The sequence below is a fragment of the Theropithecus gelada genome, chromosome 15 (assembly GCF_003255815.1).
Source record: "Theropithecus gelada isolate Dixy chromosome 15, Tgel_1.0, whole genome shotgun sequence".
Taxonomy (NCBI): Eukaryota; Metazoa; Chordata; class Mammalia; order Primates; family Cercopithecidae; genus Theropithecus; species Theropithecus gelada.
The window spans coordinates 30211736-30235646 of NC_037683.1; the positions used below are offsets into that span (position 1 = coordinate 30211736).

At 37.2% G+C, this 23911-nt stretch overlaps 1 protein-coding gene and 1 non-coding gene across 16 annotated transcripts in view; one reads left to right on the forward strand and one right to left on the reverse strand.

Moving 5' to 3' along the window:
• The window catches only part of LPAR1 (lysophosphatidic acid receptor 1), a 171444-nt gene that overhangs the window by 135186 nt on the left and 12347 nt on the right, over positions 1–23911 (forward strand). The window lies entirely within an intron of this gene.
• LOC112608762 lies at positions 6654–6763 on the reverse strand. The gene has a single exon (XR_003116054.1). It is a non-coding gene; the product is annotated as a U6 spliceosomal RNA (small nuclear RNA).

Sequence of the window (23911 nt, forward strand, 5' to 3'; positions counted from 1 at the left end):
AAAAAAAGTCACAATGTGTAAGAAACAGGAACTAGGGAGGGGCAATGAAGCAATCATGACGAGTGAGGGATGTGGCATTTGGTGCAGTGATCTGGTGAGTTTCACTTCTTTGATACTTTTTTGAGAGGCCTGAAGGTCCTTTCCTAAGAAAGGAACTCAGATAAAATAAATATAAGTTTCAAGTAAGCTTTAAAACAAAAAAGGTCAATTTCTATGTTTATCAAAAAGAACAGTCTGTGGAACAATAGGGTTGGTTTCAATACTACCCTGGCATCTGATTGGTAGTTCTCTTGTCCCTTCTGAAATGGAAACTATAAAACTCCTTGAACATTTTTCTCTATGTGACCACACCAGTTCTTCTGAAAGGATGCTGGCCACACCTGCCCTTTCCCTTCAATATAGTTCTTTCCAGCAAGGGCAACTCCAAGAGCTGGCCCTTTGCATTTTCATGGCCCCTTAGGAAGTCGTATTCGTGTCAGGGAATTCCTGGTCCACAGAAGAAAAGGTACTTCCTCATAGTGCTTAGGTAACTTCACTAACTAATGAATCTCTCTGAAATACCAGAATGTTCCATTCAATGCAGTTACTAAAATGTATTTTTTCCTTTAAGGTTATTCCACTTTATATTTCCCTTTGGATTTCTCTTGAATATAATATATGACAAGAGACTAATTTCAGTAGTAATTTCCTGTTTTAATACTTTATGATGAAAATAATTATAATCCAGTACATTTAAATTTTAATAAAATAGCATCTAGACAATAACTTATTAGTATCAATTTATTAATATATAGTTAATTATAATCCATATTAATTTATTAATAGTTTATTAAGCATTAATGAATTATAAAAATATTTAAACAAATGTTATTTTAAAATAATTTAAGTAAAATATTTTTATTTATTTATTTATTTATTTTTTGAGACAGAGTCTCGCTCTGTCGCCCAGGCTGGAGTGCTGTGGCGCGATCTCGGCTCACTGCAAGCTCCGCCTCCCGGGTTCACGCCATTCTCCTGCCTCAGCCTCCCGAGTAGCTGGGACTACAGGCGCCCACAACCGCGCCCGGCTAATTTTTTGTATTTTTAGTACAGACGGGGTTTCACCGTGGTCTCGATCTCCTGACCTTGTGATCCGCCCGCCTCGGCCTCCCAAAGTGCTGGGATTACAGGCGTGAGCCACCGCTCCCGGCCGTAAAATATTTTTAAATAGCTTACTATTTATAAACATTTAGATATTTAAAATTAATAATAATTTAGTTCCTAGTTTAAATAGAAAAATGTTCCTAAAATATGCATAAGGGAAAAAAAAGAAAAGAAAAACACACTGATTATTTATTTCCGAAGAACAAGTAAACAAGAAGCAACTGATGAGAAGCAGAATTATTTGGGTTGGATATAAGCCTTAGCCTCCATCTTCTGTAGTGTAATTTTCTTATGTATCTATTTTAGCTTTTCCCTGAAATCAGAATAGCTGTGTGTGTGTGTATGTGTGTGTGTGTGTGTGTGTTTGTCAAAGGTTAAGTCTTTCTTTTTTGATGTGAAAGTTTTAGAACAATTAAACTGATGTAAATCAAATTGCTGTTCTTTGCATAGTAAGCTATCCTTATGCTCTCTGTAGTTTCTGCTTTTTCTGTTTTAATCTCTGCATTATTATTAATAAAAATTATTTTCTTCTGTAAAGATAACATATGATCAGTACAGATATATAGGGAAATATTAAGAATCAAAGAGAGAAAATAGTAACCTGTAGTCCCACCATGTAAAGACAACACATATCCTTTATCTGAGAAGATTTTCCTGTTGTCCAGACATGTGAATGTCAAGAGAGAATATAGAATAAATGAATCAAAACAGTTTCTGTGAACTCATATAGATGTTGCTTTACTGGAACCTGATTTTTAACATTGTTATAGAAAAGTCTGGGATCGGCCGGGCGCGGTGGCTCAAGCCTGTAATCCCAGCACTTTGGGAGGCCGAGACGGGCGGATCACGAGTTCAGGAGATGGAGACCATCCTGGCTAACACGGTGAAACCCCGTCTCTACTTTAAAAATACAAAAAAAAAAACTAGCCGGGCGAGGTGGCGGGCGCCTGTAGTCTCAGCTACTCGGGAGGCTGAGGCAGGAGAATGGCATGAACCTGGGAGGCGGAGCTTGCAGTGAGCTGAGATCCGGCCACTGCACTCCAGCCCGGGCGACAGAGCGAGACTCCGCCTCAAAAAAAAAAAAAAAAAAAAAAAAAAAAAAAAAAAAAAAAAAAAAAAGAAAAGTCTGGGATCAGTCTGATTATTCTCCCTTTACAGGTAACCTGTTTATTTTGGCTGAGGTGGTTGTGTTCTTTATCCTTATAGTTTATTCTCTATTCCCTTTCTTTCACCAGAGTCTGTTCCATTAAAGACCAAGAATGATTACCCCTTGCCTTTTTACAGAGCTAAGGGTATTAGAACCATCAGTGGCTCAGGGCCCGTCAAGTCTCCAGTGAGTCATTCTAGGTTGTTCACCATATATCTCTGTTCATCTTAGCTTCTCTCTTCCTCTCTTGATTTTTCGCCGGACAGAATATTATCAGGAATATTTATTGTTTATGACATCGGGGCCATCAAATTCTTAAATAAGATTTAGTCCTTTCTCAGAGGTAGTATTATCCTTTTCTCCCTTTTGTTAAAGTGATATGATCAATGTAATTTTTAACATTTTTCAAATATATATCAACTTTTGAAATCAGATAGCTGCATGTAATACCAGAAAATGTACATTCATAGAAGTTGTTTTGTTCTTAATTCTAGTTTTTTAAGTTACATAATTAAAATGTTAATGTGAATCCATTTTGCATCAATAAAGGATTTTTATATCATAATTTTTAGAAACTTCCTTTATCCTTAAGTTGGCCTTCAAAGCATGTATATCCAGTGTCACTCCATAGAAACTTTGGTTTTGCAAGTAAATATATAGTTCATTTACTTTATGTGATGTATTTGTTATGTTTTGTATTTGTTAAGTTTTGTATTTGCCGAATATACTTATGCATTTTATGTGGAAAAGCATTTTAATTTAAAAAGTTTCATTCTAGAAGAAAATAAGCTGTTTTAAAAGTATTTTGATAACTGATTATGAGCCATAATAGTATTGTTGTTGTGAAGCATTTTATTTTCCTAAGTGTCAGAGTCAAACCCAAGAAAAATATTTTAATATGAAAAAATGTTCTACCACACAATGATCAGAATATGTACTTTTATTAGATAATATTTGGAGGTGACCATTTTGGCATGTGTTTGGTTGGTACTAAAAATGAAAAGATAAACTTGCATTTCTAGCACAGGCTAAAATTATGGAGATGATACTCTTAATGATTATGTGTCTTTAATCAGAAGTAATCAGAAGTTTTCACCCAAAGAAAAGAACACACGACTTGAAATAAGTTTTTTAAAAACATCACCAGTGTGAATATTATATTATACAAATTAAGAAGTAGGATTTTGTCCTTTTTTTTTTTTTTTTTTTTTGAGACGGAGTCTTGCTCTGTCGCCCAGGCTGGAGTGCAGTGGCGCGATCTCCGCTCACTGTAAGCTCCGCCTCCCGGGTTCACGCCATTCTCCTGCCTCAGCCTCCCGAGTAGCTGGGACTACAGGCGCCCACCACCACGCCTGGCTAATTTTTTGTATTTTTGGTAGAGACGGGGTTTCACCGTGTTAGCCAGGATGGTCTCGATCTCCTGGCCTCGTGATCCGCCCGCCTCGGCCTCCCAAAGTGCTGGGATTACAGGCGTGAGCTAGGGCGCCCGGCCGGATTTTTTCCTTTTTTTAATGAAACACATTACACCAAGGTAGGAAGGGTTAACATCATCCTACATATAACAGAAGACAGAGTGGACCAGCAATGTAGTCAGATGGTTGATTCTAGAGTTCCAAGGATCTTAGAAGTCCCTAACATAAGCAGGGAGAATTTTGGCTTTAGAGGTAACATCTGTCTTGTCCATAGAACTTGATGTATTTTTGTGCCATAACCTTTACTAATCTGATTTCTTGAAATGTTTTACTTTGTTTCCAAATCCATTGCTACCTATGGTGAAGTTTCTGACAAAGAGCATGCTCCTGGATTATAATAGCTACTGTAGAAAGCTTATTACATGTCAAGTGTTTGAGATACAGAAATTCATTTGGTTCTTATAGCACTGCTATAAATTAGGTATTACCATATCCTTTTCATAAACAAAGAAACTGAACCTCAGGGTATTGAGCCAGGACACTCAGCCAGCAAGTGCACACACTGGCATGTTCTAGCCCAGGTAGGTTCACCACTATCTGTCTAGGAAAAATAATTCCGTAGAACATAAGACATTGAGGAAATGTTTAGAGCCTTTTAAATCTTTACTTATTACTGATAAGAAAATGGAAGCCTTTTAACTTTTACGGTAAATGGTGCAATTAAGATGTTTATACTTATTTATAAAACATAGCAGGCTGGGCGCGGTGGCTAACGCCTATAATCCCAGCCCTTTGGGAGGCCAAGGCAAGTGGATCATTTGAGGTCTGGAGTTTGAGACCAGCCTGGCCAACATGGTGAAACCCCGTCTGTACTAAAAATAATAATAAACAAAAATTATCTGGGTGTGGTGTCACACACCTGTAATCCCAGCTACTGGGGGAAGGTGAGGCAGGAAAATCGCTTCAACCTGGGTGACAGAGGTTGCAGTGAGCCAAGAGCATGCCACTGCAATCCAGCCTGGGTAACAGAGTGACACTCTGAAAAAAAAAAATAGCAAAGGCATATTTTGTTTTAAATGCATGTCATTGTACAGTGTACCCAACCATCCATATATGACCTAGCACTTCTTAAAGGCAAATTATCTTGCCACTTATGCAGACTTGGAATAGGTTAGCATGGTGAACTGAGGAAGAAGTGAGAGCATGTTAAGTTGGTGGACCATGATCGGCATCAGCCAATTTTCATATAGTTCCTTTAGTTTCAGGGATTTGTTATAGCTGATCTAAGAGGATGCTGAATGAACAACAGTAAATAGTTAACTCTGCTTTTCTTATTTGTGTTCGGTACCAGAGGTGGGAAAGAAATGAATAATTCCTCTAAGTGGAAATGGTCCATGCTCCAGAGGGTTTATGCTACACTTGAAGTGTCTTCCTTCTGTCACTTCCTCTCCTTTCTACTTTGGGGTTTGTGAGAGATTGGAGTGTGTCATACAATATCCTCTTTGGATTGTGAACTTGCTTACAGTTTTCAGAGCACTTTGAAAGACATCTGAATCATAAGGGATAACACAGGATGGATGAGAAGAATTAAAACCTGTAATAATGTATAGAATTATCGCTGGGTGTGGTCCAGGTTGTCTTTGAGACCTACTTCTCCAGCCACTCCTATTTCAAAGATGTGGCAGTTAAGGTCCAGGAATTTCTGGTGATCCACATTCCTAGTTAAGAGTCAGAAACATGCTCCAGTCTAGTTCTGTCTCAGAATGAGGTAGCTCATAGCCTAGGGCTTTGCCATGAACAACTTTATGCTTTTATTTATATTGAGTCATTTAATATGCAGAATCTCAAAGATACTGAGGACTTTTGGCATTATACCTCAATTTATTATGTCTTTGAATATACCTCTGAATAATTTTCCTTTTGGTTGCTCTCTCATTACGATATACATGTGACTTATCACAGTCTACTGATATCAACGTTTTACCACTTGGAGTGACACGTGGGAGCCTTATTTTCATTGAAACGCTTTTACCTTTCCCTCTTTTAAATATTATTATCTTGAGTATCAGATGGTGTTATAATGTTTGTTTCAGTCATCTAATATGTCTTATGAAACTCATGAGGAGAATCATCTATCATATGTAGCCATATTTCAGCTTGCTTTTTTGTTATTTTCTTTCCTCATGCTCCAAGATTCCATCTTCCATCATTTTCTTTGTGTTCAAAAAACTTATTTTAGCAATTTTTAAAAGGTCTGCTAGCAACACAATCTTTTTGTTTCTTGCATCTGAGAATGTTTCTATATTCCCTTCATTCTTGAAGTATCGTTTTCCTGGATATAGAATTTGAAGATGACAGTTCTTTATTTTCAGCACTTGGAAAATGCACCTTGTCCTTCTGGCCTGTATGGTTTCAGGTAAGAAATTTGCTGTTATTTGAGTTGATGTTCCCTAATGGGTAATATATTGTTGCTCTCGGGATGTCTGAATGCTTTCAAGACTTTTTTTTTTTTTTTTCAATTCACTTCTCAAAATTTTAATTATGAAATGTCCTGATCTGGGTTTATTTGGGTTTATCCTGTTTGAGATTTATACAGCTTATGAATCTGTAGATTTATATTTTTTTGCCAAATTTAGAAAATTTTGAGTCATTTTTTTAAATATACTTTTTCAGACCCACTCTCTTTTTTTCCCTCTGTGCTGGACCTCTGTAATATGAATGTTGAACATTTTGTTACTGTGTTACAAGTCCTGGAGGGTCTGTTATTTGTCAGGTTTTGGTCTATTTTCTTCTTGTTCATAGTAAATAAATTTGGTAATTCTGTTGATTTGTTTTCAGGTTCACTGATTCTGTCCTTTGTTGCCTTCATTTTACTATTGAACCCACTAAGTTTATATTTGTTGTACTTTTTAGTTTTATAATTTCCATTTGGTTGTTTTTTTAATTTCTCAAAAAATATGGAACACGTCACGACTTTGCATGTCACCTTTGTGCAGGGGGCCATGCTAATCTAATCTATGCTGTTCAAATGTTAGCGTATTTGCTGCTGAACTGTGAGCGCTGTGGTTCTTTTTTGTAACTTCTAGTTCTTGGCTGAGATTTTCTGTTTTTTCATTTGTTTCTAAATAATTTGCAATTATTCATTGCACCATTTTGAGGATGGGTGCTTTAAAATATTTGTCAATAAGTTCTTGATCTGATTCATCTCAGGGTTAGTGTCCATTGTCATTTCAGAGTCAAGTTGTGATTTTCCTGATTTTTGGTTTGATGGGTAATTTTTCATTCTATCCTGGAATTTGGCTATGGTGCTAGGAGACTCCGAGTCTGATTTAAATCTTTTGTTTTAGTGGGCAGTCATCCCATTTAGGTTTAGCAAGAAAATCCTGGCCTAATTTTGTGGGCTGTGCATCCAATAACAATTACATTTTCAGAGACTTTGTGGTGCTATTTTGGTTTATCTGGGGCTGCTGGGGTTCCTCCTGGTACCTGCTGGTGCTGCCTGAAGGAGTGGAGCTCCTGGGTAGAGCCTCATGATGCCTCTGATGGGGGTAGAGGGAATACAAACAGATATCCTGGAGACAGGCACTAGTGCTGAGGACTGCCCCTCTCTCCAAGGAAAACACTTCCCAGGTGGAGCCTTTTTTTGTGGCAGGATCCCCTTTGCTAGTGCTACAAGGCACCTGCTGTTTCTTATTGGAGGAAGGAAGTCTTAGGCTTGGTGAGTAAGGAGAGTGCTTTCCTGTCTCATGGTCACCAGGTATATAGGTCTCACGCTGCTAATAAAGACGTACCTGAGACTAGTTAATTGATAAAGGAAAGAAGTTTAATTGACTCCCAGTTCCACATGGCTGGGAAGGCCTCAGGAAACTTATAATCATGGTGGAAGGGGAAGCAAACACATCCTTCTTCACAAGGCAGCAGGAGAGAGGTGTTGAGCAAAGTGGGAAACACCCCTTATGAACTCATCAGATGTCGTGATAACTTAGTATCACAAGAACAGCGTGAGGGTATCCACCCCCATGATTCAGTGACCTCCCACCAGGTCCCCCACAACAAGGGATTATGGGAACTACAATTCAAGATGAGATTTGGGTGGGGACACAGCCAAACCATATCATCATGGCACCTGCTCCATTTTCCCTGGCTAGTACCGCTGGCCAGCCTGGTAGTGTTATTGGGACTCCCCTTTGGTCTGAGTGGGAATGAGCCTATTTGGGCTGGCCACTAGGGTGAGGCTCTAGAAACACTGGGCTTGGGTGACCTCCTGTGAGGTTGTGGGTTGTAAGACACTGTCACTATGACATTCCTCTAGTTGTGAGGTATCTAACCAGTTCATCTTTCAGAGTCCTCTGGCTTCTTTTTGTGTTTTTTTCTAGGGTTTATATTTATACTTAACTGGGAGGAACAGGGAAAAAGTATCCATACAATCTTGTCCAGACCAGAATTCTTGTGCAGGGATTATTTTTGGGTAGAGGTGGGGTGGGAGAAGACCCATAAGACTACTCATAATAGAAAAAATGAATTTGGTTAGTGGCTTTGTTTCAGTAGAAAGTTCTCTATTTCTTTATGTTTCTACCTTTCGTAGTTCCCTGTAAACAAAACTGAAATGCAGTCTACCTGCCTTCTTTCTTCCCCCTACTTCATAATCACGCTGTGATACGGTTTGGCTGTGTCCCCACCCAAATCTCATCTTGAATTGTAGCCGCCACAATTCCCACATGTCATGGGAGGTACCTGGTGGGAGGTAATTGAGTCGTGGAGGTGGGTCTTTCCCATGCTGTTCTCATGATGGTGAATAAGTCTCATGAGATCTGATGGTTTTATAAAGGGCAGTTCCCCTGCACACACTCTCTCTTGCCTGCTGCATGTAAGACATACCTTGCTCTCTCACCATGATTGTGAGACCTTCCTAGTTATATGGAACTGTGAGTCCATTAAACCTCTTTCCTTTGTAAATTACCCAGTCTCAGGTATGTCTTTATTAGCAGCATGAGAACAGACTAATATATGCTGCCTCTATGGGCTTCAATGAGCTGAAGTTCTTACATCTTTAGGAGTGTGGAGGAAGAGTTAAAGCCTCACTTTCAGTTTTGCCACTCTTGTCGTAGTGGAAATGTGAGTCAACAAATACTCTATCTTTAGGCCACCACTTCTCCTTCTCACCACTTCCTCCTAATCACCTCTTGTCAAATTCACCGGCTGGGAAAAATGAGCTTTTAAAGACAGTCAAATCTTATATGTCAAACTCAAAAAGGGAAAGAAACCCTAAGTGTAAATGCCATCTGGCTTTATTTACTCATCCTCGCCCATCTCAGAAACATTTTGAGCAGATGCAGGCTTTCACTCTAAAGAGCAGTTTATAGGAACAGATTGAAGAAAAGGTTTGTTTTAAACATTTCAGCACTATAATTAGATTCAATTAAATTTGTCACTAAGTGTTCTGTAACTTAAGATGTCCTAGCCCTTGGCACATATGAGCAAAAATCTAAAAAACACAGGGAAGGTGCTGATGAAGGTTTTGGATGAGGGTTCAAATAACCAAATACTACCTTCACTTTTAAGATAGATCTAAAAGAAAAAATTTAAAGTAGTAAATATAAGTCTATAAAATACAAATGGAATTCTTAAATTTCAGGAAACACCCAAAGATTCAGAAATGAATCATATTTCCTCATTTGTTGGGCATTAAAAATGTAATTTTATACTAGTGATAGCAACAGGGTCAAGAAAGCCTGGGAATGGTGCCAGAAACTGTAACATTGGTTCTTCTTTAGATGAATTTATGTGTGACTATAAATGCTATGAAATGTTCTCAGGTAGGAAGGTACTTGTGGCACAGAAGAAAATTCCTGTTCTCTTGAATTTTGGGGGAAAACTTTATTGTAAGTTATTCTAGGTATGAAATCATTTACAATTGTAATTTTAATTTTAACATGGTGGAAGTGAGAAATATGGATCACTAAAGATGCTCACATCCTTTTCCCTGGAACCTGTGAATATGCCACTCCACATGGCAAAAGAGACTTTGCAGATGTGATTAAGTTAAAGGCCTTGAGACAGGGAGGTTTTATGCTGGATCACTGGCTTTGGAGATAGAGGAAGGGTCCATGAGCAGTGGAAGCTTCTGGAAGCTGGAAAAATCAAGGAAACTGATTCTTCCCTGGATCCTAAAGAAAGAATTACAGCCCTGCTAACACTTTAATTTTAGCCTAGCAAGGACTCACATCAGATTTCTGACTTCTAGAATTATAAGATAATAAATTTGGGTTATTCTGAGTCACAAAATTTTGTGATAGTTTGTTACAGCAGAAATAGAAAATGAATACAAATAAGTGAGTTATTTTAAAGAGTGTTGCTATTTGTCTCATATAACTTTTTATGTAAAAGCATTATCTACACCACTGACTTTGCCCTGGGAAAACATTTGGCAATGTTTGGAGACATTTTTTATTTTCGCAATTGGGGCTGTGGGGGGTGGTGGTATATTACGGGCATCGAGTGGGCAAAAGCCAGGTGTGCTGCTAAATATCTTACAATGGAATGACCAGTCCCACAAGAAAGAATCATCTAGCCAAAGTAGAGAAATTCTGAGCTAGGTTAATTTATATACTCAAAGCATGTAGGAAATTGAGGCTTCCCTATTCAGTTTGCTCTAAACTAACTGCATAGTCTAGAGCTGCACTGTCCAATAGGGTAGCTATTAGACACACATGTCTGTTCAAATTTAAATTCATTACAGTTAAACAAATTGAAAAATTCAGTGTCTCAGTTGCACTCATCATTTTTCAAGTGCTTGATAGCCATATGTGCCTAGCGGCTACCACATTCAACAGCTCTGATACAGAACATTTCTATCATTGCAAAAAGTTCTATTGAGTGCTGATCTTCTAGACTCTTGCTACCCAAAGTGCTGTACATGGATGAGTAACATTAGCATTACCTGACAGCTGTTAGAAATGCTGACTCTCATGTCCCACTCCAGACCTACCGAATCAGAATTTGTATTTTAATAGATCTCTCAGTGATTCATGTACACATTCAAGTTGGTGAAGCACTGGTCTAGGTGACTTTCTCTTGCTTTCTTTCTCTCCCTGTCATTTCCTTTCTCCTCCCTCTGCTATTCCCTGCACTTGTGTTTCCTGTTTAGCTACATAAATGCCTTTCTTCTCAGCTTCAGTTTCTGGTCTCCTCAAGCCGGGTCTGTGTTTTATTTCATCTCTATATTCTCCCAAAGACACTGACCACATTGCATTGCACAAGATAGCTGCTTGACACTATTTATGGATCAAATGAACTTCTGAACATTCTTGATGTAGATAATTTTCGTTTTAACTGAATGGATGGATGCCATCATTTTTACTTTGTACTTTAATTCAGACATTTCCTAGAGTTTCAACTGTGAAAAAAGATAGTTATTTCAAATGTCTAGAAATTTCATAGTAAATTGAAGCTTCCTAATGATTTCACAGTGTGAAGAAGGAAACTCATCCTAAGTATCCTATATTCTGATTCTTTATGTGTAATAAAATATAGCCAGGATTTCCATTCTTAACATTAATTCTCCAGAACAATCATTTGGGTAATGGAATAATTTGTATTATATTTTAAAAAAACCAATTATCTGATATTTGTCCAAGGAACCTAAGGGGATTATCAGGTTTTTGGTATTTATCAAAATCTGTTACTTTATATGATGGTTACAACTACAAGGAATTATCTCATTTTTTTTCTTTGCACGAATGCAGTGAAAACACTCATAGGATATTTTGGAGTTAAGGTGACACACATTATGTGAAAGGCCTGATTTTATGAATACTGCATCTTACAATAAAAATAAGAATTCAGTGCTGCAGAAAAGGAGCAAGTTAAAAATTCTAGTTTAATTAGCCAGAGATTTCTCAGGCTGTTAAGTGATCTCCTTCATTTTGCAGATGAAGAATTTGAGGCCTAGAGAAGTTGGTGCTAGTCAAAAGATCAAACCATTGCATGTTTTGTGGAAAGGACAATATTGGAGGCTCGCTTTTAAACATAGCTGTCTTCATCTCGTAAATTTGTGCTGTAAACCAGATGACCCTTGAGGACCCTTGCAACTTTTAAAACATTTTAAATCCGGTTCTCCCACTCTAAATATAGTATTCTTATAGTTTCATACTGCCTCACTGTAGACTATTTCTGTCTGGAGAAAAGGATGGGTAAATGGATGGAAGCTGTCACTACAATACTAGTACAAAAGTTAGATTTAAATTCATGTTTCTTTGCACATGGTAATCTACATAAAAACATTTTTACTTCATATGTAAATGAATAAAAGTGCCAAGTTATGTTAATTCTCTGATAAAATAATTTTGTAATTCCAAAGCTACTGGGCAAAGTCAAACAGACATATATTTTTTAAATTTCTAAAAGCAAAACTAGCACTGGAAAAAATAACTTGGTCCAGAAATATTGGTTTGTATTGCTTGGAATTGTAAGCGTTGTGCTGTTTTAGGGTCCTTTTTACCCTTCAGGATAGAGCCATGGCTTTCACTGGACTGGACTCCCAGAGGCACCAGTGTCACAGAAATGAGTCACTAGTTTTTTCAACTCTTGAAATACATATCTGAAGACCAGTGAAAATCTGACTTGTCAAGACTATGATTCTAATTACTAGGGTTTCTTGAGCTCACTGTTTTTGCTATTAAATATTTTCTTCCTTCCTCCAGAAATTCTGTGTTTGAGGATTTTATGTATCCCTTGTGAAATAATCCCCAAGTAATGAAAATTCAACAATAACAGCAACGCAGAGACAATGATCCTTGACTACAGTAGTGTGGATATCTGCTCATTAAAAAAAAAAGAAAAGGAAAAAGAAAATCAAAGGCCTTATTTTAATCTCTATCTAGTTATTTTTTCTACTTTTAAATGTTTCTCCCTGTCTTTCTAGAATTAGTTCTCCAGTTATCTTTTTCCTTCTACCTTATGTTGTCTTATCTTCAAAGACAGTGTGATGGAGCTTAGTAAGGATGCTATGATTTGAAGAACACAGATGCCTCTAACTTATGGAAGAGGAAGCCAAATGCTGTTCCACTCTCAGATAAACAGATGACATAGATGCAAAAGTTTCTCCCTATAAGATCTGTTTGTAATTCTGATGCGTAAGAACTTTGCCAGCATGCTAAGGGGGTTGAAGCATACTGTATTAGTCTGTTTTCACACTGCTGATAAAGACATACCGGAGACTAGGCAATTTACAAAAGAAAGAGGTTTATTGGACTTATGGTTCAACATGACTGGGAGGCCACACAATCACGGAGGAAGGCAAGGAGGAGCAAGTCACATCTTACATGGATGGCGGCAGGCAAAGAGAGAGCTAATGCAGAGAAACTCCTGTTTTTAAATCAGATCTCATGAGACCCATTTGCTATCACGAGAACAGCACAGGCAAGACCCTCCCCATGATTCAGTCATCTCCCACCAGTCCCTTCCATAACACGTGGGAATTATGGGAGCTACAAGATAAGATTTGGCTGGGAATACAAAGCCAAACCATGTCAGGTAGGAAGGCAGGATTCAGGAAAATAAATGTCTCTGTCTGATTAAAGAGTTCACTAAAAAGTTACATATTCAAATACTAGTCATTTAACTCACCCCCTCCCAAATTTTAAGTCATGCTTCAATGTATTCTGTGTTTACTTCAAGTTCATACAGTGCTTAAATCCCAGAGTCACCAATCTAGTAACCTCACTCTGGGTCATCCTTAGTGTAGTATTCTACCAGATCCTTTCCTTTGTTTTTCTTGCCTACTTAAGTGTAGGGTTACACTCTAGATCATACCATGGAGTACAATGGGGAATGTTGTAAAAATCAAATACTTAAGTGCAAAACACAAAATAAGTTGTAATTGAGTTATAATCAGACTAAGCAAATAAAAAGCATTCTGAGATGCCCTTTAAATGTTTCAAATGTGGGTTGCCCCTGATAAATTTAATTAGGCATTATAAAGATATATAAATGCATTTAAAAGATGTAATTGCACCTCAAAACTTTACATAGTTAAAAATCAAAAGGCCACAAATGACCTGAATAAATAGCAGGAGTCTGAAAACTAACTGTCAAAAAGAAAATTGTCAGCAATGTTTTTGAAAATAAGAGGGCCCTAGAAAGTATCCAGCACAGTTAAAAATCTTTCATGGTAACAAGAATAATTATGAGCAGGACTTGAAGTTCTTCATTAGCATCATATACCTGGATTAAATGGAGCAAGTACATTTCTCCCTCTAATCTAAACTGGAAGCGAGCACTTTACTGGTTTACAGTTAAAGGAAGACAAAGGGATTGACCCAGCTTACATCTTCCCTAATGAAATTTTTCACTCTGTAAACCTGATCTGATTAAGATCTTTGACAAAGAAATGTATACGAAATGGATGGGTGAATGGCATGACAAGCAAGAGAAGTGCCCAGGTGTCCCAAAGGCTGTCTTTCTATTCTTCACACGGGGCCAACATGAAGCCCCTCTGGGCTGCATCTGGTTCTCTTTTGTTGCTACTTTATTTCTTAGGAAAATTCTTTTTATTGTTTTTTAGCCAGAACTGTTCTGCAATGAAATTCTCTCAGTGCTGGCCTTTGCCCAGCAGTCCAGCTGTTTCTGTAGGGTGGGGTCCAATCTTACCGAGGTGGCCAGAGTGCATCCAGCTCCAAACACCCCCGGTCAGTGCTATGTGGTCTGATAAGTCTCCACCAGACCCTCCCAAGCTGTAACCTGTGAAAAACAGAAATACAAGGCCTGCATGTTCGCTCCCTAAAGAGTTCCCTCCCTGGCTTATCTGTTTTCCTCAAACATCTCAACTAGGTCAGGCCCTGTCATTGAAAAACAAGTGGGTTTCCCCTAGTTTCCCAGCTAAGAAGATCTGGCCTCTGCCTTAGGCCCTGACTGGGGGTCCCCATGCAGCAATAACTAATTGTGCAGCCTACACAGCCAAGTGACCAGGCCCTAGTGTCTGCCCCAGAGAGGAGAGGTTGGAGCAAGCCACCCAGAAGCTTTGCTGGCTACACCTGGCTGTGGGCAGCTGTTCTGGCTGTGTAGGGGCATCCACTACACCCTGTCTTCCCAGGCTCTCTAAAGCCAGAAGGATTTCATCCTTTTCCAGAATGTGGTACTTTAGCAGGCTGAGATAGCCCATTTCTCTTAGAAATTATTCCCCTTTACTTGAAGGATGGTAAAATAAAGGACCATTTAAACTTTTAAACTTGACTCTTACCTCAAATTCTTTTTCAAATGAGATAGGGTCTAAAATTAAGACATTAAAAGCAAATACTCATTTTATATATTTTTTTTATTTTTTAAGACTAGGTCTTTTTCTGTCCCCCAGGCTGGAGTGCAGTGGCGCAATCATAACTCACTGCAACCTCGACCTCCTGGGCTCAAGCGGTCCCCACACCTTGGCCTCCCATGTCGTTGGGACCACAGATGTGTGCCACTGCACCTGGCTGGTTTTTTTTTTTAACTTTTTCTAGAGATAGGGTTTCACCTTGCTGCCCAGGCTGGTCTTGAACTCCAAGGCTCAAGCGATCCTCCCACCTCAGTCTCCCAAAAGGCTGGGATTATAGGTGTGAGCCACTGCACCTGTCCCTTATTTTTAATTTTAAGCAAAAAGGGGACTGGCTCTGAAGTTCAAGAAGTCATCAAGAAATGCTGATGGGTGACTTCAGCATCGTTTCAGATGAAAGGACAGCCTGATGTCACTCTGTGACTAGGGTAATGGCATTGTAGGGAGTACAGCTTCCCACTTTGCTATCTCTAGGTTGGGAGAACCAATAACAGTTCACCCAAAATATCCACATTTCTTGGAGGCTTAACCTTTGGGTATTCACTGAAGAGGAAAAGGAAATAAATGAAGGGAACCCATTAGGTGGCTCTGTGCTTCATATTCCACTTGCAGTGTCTCATTCAGTCCTCACAATAGTGCTGAAAGTAGATCATATCCCCATTTGACGCATAAGGAAATTGAGGCTGGACAAAAGTGAATAACTTGTCCAATGTCCCATAAGCAGTAAGGAAAAGAAACAGTATTTGACCTCAAGTCTGTCTCTTTCCTCCTGTAAAAGATGAATACATACCTTTTAAAGTCCTCCAAATTATGAAGCCTTGGAGATTAAAAGAAATTTTATTTCCAAGATATCTCTAGTTTTCTTCCTCCCCACTAACTAGCTTCTTGAGTTCCCATGTGAATATTGTCGTTCATTTCCTTAATTATTAAAGAAAAACATGTTTCTTTTTTTAATGGTAAATAGTGTTTAATAAAGGTTTTATCATTATTTTAAAAAGATTTTTAATGTTCTTTCCATTGAAGCATTTCTAATTTATTCTAATGAAGCATTTCCACAGAATTAAGAAAAGTAATAATTTAGGGTTAGTTATCTACATCAATATCATTATCAAAGTCCACTGTCTGTCTTTCCTCTTTTCTCCTCCTGCTTAGAACAGGGAGCGTAGTAGATGTACTTCATGCGGGCCAGCACCCTGAGGCCACGTGTAAGCAGGTGGGAAAATGATGTCCATGAAACAGACAGTCCCATACCACTTTTTGTTACAAACACTTACCCTGGATGAGAGCAGGAATTGAGACCAAGTTTGTGTCCCAGTGGGTTCCAGGACTTTTTTTCCCGTCAATTTCCACCCTGTCCTGGGCAGGCTTAGAAAAACGTATTTCTTACCAAAAAATTTACAAAAACAATGTTTACATTAAAATTTAAAGTGCATGCAACTGCCTCTGATTCCTAAAGGTAACTGCTGCCAATGATTTGGTGTGTATCCTTCTAGACATTTTTTGAAATGCACATAGGGTACACATGCATATAAGACCTATAGCAATTTTATAATAAGCGACCTATTGTAAATGATGTAACTTTACAGACTTAATGTAATGGGCATATCTTCCCATGTGGGTAACTATGGTAGAGCAGTGCCAATCTGCTTAATGGCTGCTTACTACTCCACTTATGTATCCTATCAGTGGATATTGAGATACTTTCTAATTTTCTACCATTATGAATATTTCATTGAACATTTTGTGATCGTATTTTTATATGCTTCTTCAAGTATATCTGGATGATACACTTCTAAAATGGAATTGTTGGGTAAAAAAGGACATTATACATTTAGATAGATACTGCCAAATTGCCCTTCAAAAAGATGGTCAAATGACTCTTCTATCAACAGTGTATGAGTGTGCCCATTTATTTATTACCATTATGTCATCAGTAGGAGCATTTTAAATCTTTCCCACTCTGCTAGCTATTCTTTTTAAGATCAGAATAACATATTTAATACTGATGAGCTTTAGTTCTGAAGCCAAAGCACTTGCTAACATTTCGTCCCTGGATCAATAGACTCAACCACCCAGCCACAGATATTGCTGGACAATCATGGGTTTCCCCAGGAAGGGCACAGCCTGCACCACTAAGCTTATTGAGTGTTTTTGAGCCAGCCAACCTGCCTGCCTGCCTTCCTCCCTTTCTCCCTTCCTTCCCTCACAGAGTGAAACTTCTCTTGGAGTCTCACTCTGTCACCCAGGCTGGAGTGCAGTGGCATGATCTCAGCCGACTGTAACCTCTGCCTCCCAGGTTCAGGCGATTCTCCTGCCTCAGCCTCCCGAGTAGCTGGGATTACAGGCACACGCCATCTCACCTGGCTAATTTTTGTATTTTTAGTAGAGATGGGGTTTCACCATGTTGGTCAGGCTGGTCTCGAACTCCTGACCTCATGATTCACCTGCCTCAGCCTCCCAGAATGCTGGGATTACAGGCGTGAGCCACTGCGCTGGGCTGAGCTATGAGCTACTTTATACAGGTAACAAGAAGAAGAAACTAAAGATGGTTGTGCTGGCCTTTCTAGTGTTGGTCAATCTCTTCCTCACTCTCTCTCTCTGTCATTCTCTCTTTCCTACTTTATTCAACTATAATTGACATATAACATGTTGTTGCATATATTGATAGTTTGTTTCTTTCTATTTATTACTGACTAGTATTCCATTGATCACAAATACTACTGTATATTCATCTGTTGATCTGTGGATGGACTTTTGGGTTGTTTCTAGTTATTGACTATTACAAATATTTTGCTCTGAGCATTTCATACTCATCTTTGTGTGGACATATTCTTTCCTTTCTCTTGGATAAATATTAAGGAGTAGAATGGCTGAGTCATATGATATGTGAATGGTTAACTTTTGAAGAAGCTGCCAAACTATTTTCCAAATAATTAATACCATATTACATTTTCACCAGCCGTGATGAAAGTTTCAGTTCCACTATATCCAAGTCAGCATTTGCTAGGGTCACTCTTTTAAATTTTGGACATTCAGTGGGTGTGCAGTCATATCTCATTGTGGATTTAATTTGCATTTCCCTGATAACTAGTGAAGCTGATCACCTTTTCATATGCTTAATGTGCCATTTATACATTTTCTTTTGAGAAGCATCTATTAAAATATTTTGTATTTTAATTGGATTATTCATTTTATTATTGTATTGATATATAATGGGAATCTAACTTTGATATCCCTCCCTCAACCTAATGTCAAATTATTCCAAGACTATTTATTGAGCATTTGATCTTTTCTTCATGTTTTAAAATATGTATTAGATTTTGTTATGCAGAGATTCATTTTTGGATTCTAATGTGTGCCACTAATCCTCCTGCTAGTACCAAACTAGCTTAAACCTGTGGCTTTATATCATGTTTTAATGAGATAAGCCCTTCATTAACTTGCCCCTGCAAATGCATTTAATACACTAACTAATTTTGAAAGAATTCCTATTTTAAAAGTATTGAATCTTCCCCTTCAAGAATATGGTACTAGCTCCATTTATTTATTCTTATTTTTTCTTAAAAGTTATATAATGTTCTTTATTGAAGAATAACATACTTTTGCTAAATGATGATTATCTTGCAAATGGGACCTACATATTTATTGTAATAAATCCATTTAGTTTTGCACTTTAATTTATATATGCCCACTTTTCTGAGGTACAAATATTTTTCCAATAGTTGATTGAATAGTTATCGGGTATTTTAGTTTTTCTATTAACAAGTAGGCAATCTGAAGACAACTTATTTTCAATTTTTATCAGTTTTTTTCTTTTCCAGCTTAATTCATTGACTAGAATGTCAGTACAAACAGATATCCTTTTCGTATCCCTTATATTAATGGAATACTTCTAGTATATCATTGTTAAATAAGATTTCTGTTGGTTTCTAATAAGTTTTCTGTAATTTCCCCCTATTCCCAGATTACTAAGTGTTGTACTTGTAATTATATTTTGATTTATTGTTGGTGGTGTTTTATCTTCCTTTTAAAAAAGCAAATGTTGGATTTTACCATGCTAGTCATTGGTGCTAATATTTTTTCTTAATAGTGTGGTGAATTGCATTAAGCGATTTCCTAGTGTTAACCCTTTTTAGTTGTATCATAGCATTCTACTGACGGATTCAATTATACTCATGAAGTTGACGGTCTATACAGTTATTCTCAAGGAAAGGTGGTACTTCCTGCTGAGTATTCTCCAGGGACATTTGGGAATGTGAGGGAGTAGTTTTTGCTGGCCACAATGGGCAGGGTGCTAAGGACCCTGTAATTGATGGAACAGTTACCTGCAACAAATAAGTTTTTCGTCCCCAAAGCCAATTCCGATCCCATTGAGAAAAACTCATCTACAGTTTTGTGGTGGAGAGATTTGTTTTGTCAGTTTTTTATAGTTTATTTTGGTCTCTTAGAATGACTTGGAATTTTTTAAAACATTTTAGTGCTTGGGGAACAATATAAATTCCATAGGAAGTAATACGTCCCTTAGTGGTTTGATAAATTTCATCTACAAATCCATCGGAATCTGTTGCCTTTTGAGGGGGTGAAGGAACTTTTTTAGTAATTATATACTCTATGTTTTTTGTTTTGGGTATATTCAGATTTTCAAACTATTGCATCAATTGTCATAGTTTGTTTCCTTAGAAAAACATCAATTTTAGCCATACTTTCAAACTTATTGGCAAATAATTTCATGTAACTTCTTCTAGTGTGTGAACTTCATCATCTATGGTTATCTCTTCTTTCTAATCTGTTTTATTTTGTTAGTCATATTTATAAGACACTTGTCTCTTAAGTTGTTTCTTTAAATACCAGATTTGTTGTCTTAATCAAGTTTATTATTTTTTATTTTCTATTTCAGTCACGTGTTTTAATTTCTTTTTTCCTTTTGGGGACGTTATATATTTTTGCTCAACTTCTTGAGTTTAATGCATGGTTCATTTCTTTCTCATTATTTGTATTCATTTGTAAAAATATTTTTGGCCTCTGAATGCAAAACTGTGCCATTAATGGATTTCTAGTCTGTTACAGTCATTCCATTTGGATATAATGCAATCACTTAATTAGGGTATGTGATTTGTATTACTAGAACCGATAGTGATTATGCTATTTGCACAGCAAACAAACCTAAAGCCGCTTTGAATTTCCAGCAGCTCAGTTGGTATCCTGTTGTTATTGACAGTTGTAAACTCAATTACAATTTTACAATTAAAGTAATGATTTGTGATAAAAATTCTAGTGGTAAAAATACACAATGAGTCTACTTTCTCACCCCAATCTTTAGCCATGGCAATACTAATTTCTGATGTAGAATTTTAAAAAAATTCTCTACATATATAAGCATAAGCGAGTGTAGGAGGGCACGTGTGTATCTGCATATACACACTGAGTATATGCACCTATTCTTACGTGACTTTTCACCAACTTAATGTGTTAACAATAGTTTTGTGAAACATACTAATTCTTCTATTCTCTTCCAGTAAAACTGCTTCAAAGACTTGTATATCCTTGCAGTATTCAGTTTCTTTCCTGTTCTCTCTTGATCTTACTCCAATCAGGCTTCTGTTCTCATGACTCCACTGAACTGTCATCAGTGACCTCCTTGCCACTAAATTCATTTTTTCAGTTTTCAGGTATTTTTGACTTTTCTCCTTCTCTCTAATGTCCAGTCTGTTAGCCATACATATCAGCTGTGTGGTCAAAATGTGTCTATGATCTCCACTTTCCCGTATTCAAAGCCACCATTATCTCTTGTCTGATTTATTGCGTGAGCTTCTACCTGCTCTTCTTTATCCACACTTGCTCTTCCATAGTCTCCAAATATTATTCCCCTCTAAAATGTATCTTACTTATTTTGCATTTTGTTGATTGTCTGTCTCATTCCTTTTAGAACCTAAACTCAAGCAGAGAATTTTTTTTTCTGCTGGGTTCATTGCTGTATCCCTAGTTACATAACTAATTAAATAATTATACTGTCTAATAAAACAAGTGCAAAAAGAAGGCATTGTTTCTATGAAAATTAGGTGAATGCTTTGTTAACATTCAATTAAGGTAAATTGGGGGAAAAAAAAGAGCTGATGAAAACAACTGTCGAGGTTTGAAGAAACCATAAAAACACTCCACAAGGTTTTTCACTGAAATTGCTTTGCAAGAATTTTAAGTTCTGACTATTCTGGAGGAGCCAAATTGGAAGTAGTATGGGATGCTTAATTGGGGTGGCTTTTGCTTGGAATATGACACAGAACTCCAGTCAATGGACCTGTGTTCAAATAAAAAGCCTTGACTCTATGTCAAAAGATTGGTAAATGAATACAAATTTATTTTTTTAAATAAGATGTTTAAAGTATCATTTTTATGATTTGTTGTTCTAAACACTATTAGATGCATTGACTATTATCCTCAGTTAAGGCTTACTGTAGGGCATCTGATGATTTGGTATCAGTAAAGGCAGAATATCTAAACTGGTAGAAGTTGAATAGGATTTTACTTTATGCGTGCAAGTGTACCTTATTTTACTTCTCTATTGATGGTTATCTAAGTTATTTACAGTTTTTAAAATAAAGAATGCTGCAAATCTTTGCACATGCATAATTGTATTGTGTGTAAATATATCTATAGGATAAGTTTCTATCAGTGATATTGTTGCAGTTTATTTTGACAGCTTTAGAACTGATTGACTTTTGCTTAGGATTTATGGGCTAGTCAGAATTTGCTTTGTGATATTTAGACTTGGTGTTGTCAATTGTATCAGCCAGCTTTTGTACTCTACGCTTGTAGTTAAATAATTGAAATTTATGTAGAAAAAATATGTTTATGATTGTGAATCTGGAATTCTATAGCCTAAACACCCACTTCCCAATTGAATCATTGTTTTTATAACCTTACTTTAAGGAAATTTTTTAATTTATAAAAATTTTTTGATAATGAGAGATATCTTAGATACACAGCTATCATCTTAGAACAGACCATACCTCCTTTCTGCTCTGCCTAGAATCTGTGCTTCCTAAAGATCAATCCAGGACGTTTGGCAGCTATAGGAGATGTAACTAATCTCAAAAAGAATGACAATGACCACATTTACAGTTTATACTGTTCTTCTTTTCATGTCTTTTGGCTATTAAAAATTATATAAATATAAACATTTTTAGGTTATGTAAATAATTCACAAAGTTTTCTGAATTGGCTTTTAGATTAAATTTTTAGTATTTTCCCCATTTTGATAGTAAGGAAACAAATTGTAAATAAAATTTCCATTACGTTTCTCTATCTTTAAAGTTTGTCTCTTGGGTAATACATATCTTGTGATTCATGAAATGCAAAGAAAAAAATCCACAGGATTTTGTCATCAGCTACATTCTATGAGCATTTTCAGCCAGATTTCTGTACTTGTTTAGATTTACATTATTTTGGGAGAATCTTAATTTGTAGTTAAAAAATTAAATATGTTGCAAAACCAATTATAAACTTCCTGTTAATGTTGAACTTTTGCTAGGGAAAGATTCTGAGGGGAATTTCCTTTATCCTTTTAAAGGGATAAATATTATTTAAATCACCTTAGTAACAGTTGGACCACAGTCATGCAATTAGTTTAGTATCACTTTCTCAGTTAGATGGTGTTGGTCTGGAGTTGACAACACTGATTTTCTGTGAAGTTTATTATTTATTATTTTTTAAATACGGGGGAAATTTTGCTTTTTAAAACATTTGCAGTCTATCACTAGGTTTACGAGGCAAAATAGATTTAATCATTTTGAGAATTGTGAATTATTTTCTATGTGAAGAATATATGTGGTACCATCGTTTTTGATTGAGTCTCATAGTGCACATTATGTAAAAGAAAACAAATCTTATTGTCTTTTTTATGATACAGCAAAGTGAAGACTGTCCTGAGTGTGCATGGTGCATACATGTTATGTATGTGTTATATATGTATGCATACATATGTGTGTGTATATATATATATTTTCTACAAATTTAAAATAATATCAGTGACTTGAAAATAGTAAGGGCTTACCAGGTAATCTCTTTGTAGGCCTTGGAGTAGCTTTTTTTTTTTTTTTTTGTTATTGATGGGTAATCGTGCTCTGGTAAATCAGTCTTTTTTTTCTTTTCTTTTTTTTTTTTTTTTTGAGATGGAATTTCGCTCTTATTGCCCAGGCTGGAGTGCAATGGTGCAGCCTTTGCTCACTGCATCCTCCGTCTCCCAGGTTCAAGTGATTCTCCTGCCTCAGCCTCCTGAGTGGCTGGGGTTACAGACATGTGTCACCACGCCCAGCTAATTTTTTTTTTTTTTCTTTTGAGATGGAATTTTGTTCTTGTTGCCCAGGCTGGAGTGCAATGACGTGATCTTGGCTCACTGCAACCTTTGCTTCCCAAGTCCAAGCAATTCTCTTACCTCAGACTCCGGAGTGGCTGGGATTACAGGCGCCTGCCATCGCACCCAACTAATTTTTGTAGCTTTAGTAGAGACAGGGTAACAACATGTTGGTCAGGTTGGCCTTGAACTCCTGACCTCAGGCAGTCCACCCGCCTCATCCGCTCAAAGTGTTGGGATTACAGGCATGAGCCACCATGCTCAGTCTAATTTTGTATTTTTTTAGTAGAGACGGGGTTTCATCATATTGGTCAGGCTGGTCTTGAACTCCTCACCTCAGGTGATCCACCCGCCTCGGCCTCCCGAAGTGTTGGTATTATAGGCATGAGCCACCACGCCTGGCCTGGCAAGTCGGTCTTAACCTCAATTACTTCACCCTAAGACAGAGCTGGGTAGAAATCAGAAGACAAGAATTAGGAAAAAAGGAAGAGGCAGTGATCCATCTTAACAAGGTTTAGACTGTATTGGTTTTATTGCAAGTAAATTAAAGC